Genomic DNA, 2,971 nt, shown 5'->3' with positions numbered 1-2,971 from the left:
TCATCTGAGGTTCTTTATATATTAAGGAAAGTATATAGTTGCATTAGCTGTTTTCCTATTGCTATGATAAAACACCATGACCAAGGCAGCTTACAGAAGAAAGTGTTTGTGTGGGGCTTCTGGTTCCAGAGTAAGAGCCCTTCATGGTAGAGAATCATGGCAGCAGGTAGCAGAGGGATGACAAGAATAGTTAAGAGTTCACATCTTGAATAGGAAGCAGGAAGCAGAGAGAGCTAAGTGGGATTGCACTGGCCTTGGAAATCTCAAAGCCCACCCCAGTGACATGCCTCCTCCAGCAAGATCTCACCTTCTAAGCCTCCTCACACCACACTGGCAACCAGGAACCAAACCTTCAAAGGTCAGACTTTGGGACAACATCTCATTCAAACCATCACAGTAATTATATATTTAGAATCAAATTTTGAAAGCCTTATTCATACTTTGCTCTTCATTTTTGTCCATGTTTGTTTGATGTAAACCAACATGGTAAAAGTTTGCTTGAACTCATAGACACTGAGGTAGCCAGCACAGGAGCAGTACGCATCTGCACCGGGTCCTTTGCATGTATAGCACGGTTTCGAGTTTAGTGTCTTTATAAGACTCCTGAGGGTGTGAATGAGTGGGTCTCTGGTTTTTGTGTCTTCTCTTGGGCTCTTTTCCTTCAGTTTGTTTGTTTTATCTGATCCCAACCTGTTGGTTTTGTCTGGTTTTATTATTACCCTTTGGACGCCATTTTTGTTGTTTGTTTGTTGTTTTGTTTTGTTTTGTTTTTCTGATGAGAGACAACAAGAAGGTGGATCTGGATAGGAGGAGAGGTAGGGAGGAAGTAGGGGTGGAGAGGGGGTGGGAGAAGCAGGGGAAACTGCTGGGAACCACCTTCCCTGGAGAGGATTGAAATGAGATACAGTCCAGCTAGGTGCAGCTTTAAAGACTGATGGTATCCAGATGTTCTAGCTCTCTAACTATACTAAATACTTGTAGATAGCTTCCCAAAGGTCCTAGATTTTTTCTTGCTCTTTTGAGGGTTAAAAACTACTGGCTTGGGCAATTAACACCTACAGTCTAACAGCTGCAGAAGTAAAGTAGCCTTTTTTCTATCTCCAGAGAAATTAGAGGGCTCTAACATCAGCCTGCTAGTTGAAGTCACAAGGAAAAAAGACACTTTGAAAAGTGATTTTAGCAATTATTTCTACATAAAAGTTTCCTATGAAAGCTCTTTAATAAAAGGGGGGGAAGGGCTTGTAAGAAAAGGGTGAAAAGGAGTCTAAGACAAAGGGGATAAGCAGGCTCTGAGAAAAGCAGGATAAGGAGAGAATCGCTAAGAAGGGGGAGATAATGCTAAGAAACACATCGCTCTCCTCTCTTGTCCTCAGCACTTAGACATCTTTCAGAATACACAATCATAGGGTAAAAAGTACATCACAAGTCTACACATAAATTCAAATCATAAATCGAATAAGAAATTTACAACACAGAATGTTCACATGCATATCCACTAGGAATAATTATCTGGCTAAACATCCATCACCTGTCACAGCTCCACAGGTTCACTGAGAGTTAAAAGCCACAACTAAGTTATTAGTGAAGCTTTGTATAGATAAACCCAGTCAATATTTTATCTTCTGTCCTAGCACCTATAATACATCATTAGTTCCCTTTTATAACCTTTGATTAATGGTTTTTCAACCTCTTGGAATGTGCTCTGAGTAGTAGAATGCCTGCCTACAGTCTCAGAAGCAATTAACTCATGACACTAAAGACTGGCAGAGTTCCCATTGCAGTTTTCACTATCAGAAAGGATTAAATATCAGTGTTATTATTAAAGGAGCTTAATAAATGCTATAAGTTTACGAATTCTTATAGGATCATCATTAAGGATTAAGAAATTATCTATTTGTCTATATAGCATCACTACAAGACAGTACACCTTTGCTGTTCTGCAGAGATCTGCTCAAAGGGGTGGGCTAATACATAGAGATTGTTATATTTGTTTAATAATAACAGGAAAAGTATATTAATAGCAGGGATCTTTCCTAAATGAATTTCTCATGGGCCTTGCCTATTGGATCTCTGTTGTAGTTTTTTTTTTTCTTTTTTTTTTTTTTCAGAGCTGGGGACCGAACCCAGGGCCTTGCGCTTGCTAGGCAAGCGCTCTATCACTGAGCCAAATCCCCAACCCTGTAGATTTTTAATCCAAGGTAGAGTCATCTCAGGAAGATCACCTGCTAGTTATTAGCTTCTCCTATGACAGCTCCTGACAGGAAATCAGCATATATTAAGTGAGAAAAAAATCTATTTTCAACAGGAGACAAAAAATAATATCCAATGCTCTGATAGCTTTTGTTTTTGTTGTTGTAGAAATGTAGGTCCAAGGAAAAAGACAAAGCTGTAGAAATAACTGGAAGAACTTACACAACAATTTTTCCCATGATTTTTGTAGTGCTTTTAAAACCAAGTGCAGTTTTTCTAACTTTTTCAATAGAAATTGATGTCAAGTCCATGAGTGGCTTGGCAGCCTTCCAGCATCTATGATACTTGGCTGACCTTGGGAGCTCCACACTTTCTCAGCTGTGGCACGTGGGTCTCATGCAACCAGGACAATCTACAGGGGAGGGGAAATACACAGTGAAAGAACCCTGTCATGGTTTTAGAAGCCCCTCAACTAACATAGCTGAGGAAAAATAGCTTTAGCGTATAAGAATCACAAACAACAATTTGGAAAAGTAACCATTAATCCCACTGGGCAAGAATAAGACAACTACCACAATTTTTGAGCCAAATTCAAAGCAGGCCATGTTAAGTACTAGCACGAGGATGGACACATCGTCCATGGTTGGGACTCCCAGAGAATGGCCAAGACATATGTTAACCCCGTGCTTATAAAGGCAAACCCCACAAGGCTCCATAAGTCTCACGTGCGTCCAATCAGGGGCAAGCATGCACCTGATGTACTTCTGAGTATGTATCTCCC

Source organism: Rattus norvegicus, chromosome 2 (genome assembly GCF_021556685.1).
Source record: "Rattus norvegicus strain SHRSP/BbbUtx chromosome 2, alternate assembly SHRSP_T2T, whole genome shotgun sequence".
Classification (NCBI taxonomy): Eukaryota; Metazoa; Chordata; class Mammalia; order Rodentia; family Muridae; genus Rattus; species Rattus norvegicus.
The sequence above is the reverse complement of the archived record's forward strand: the minus strand, read 5'-3'. Positions refer to the sequence as shown.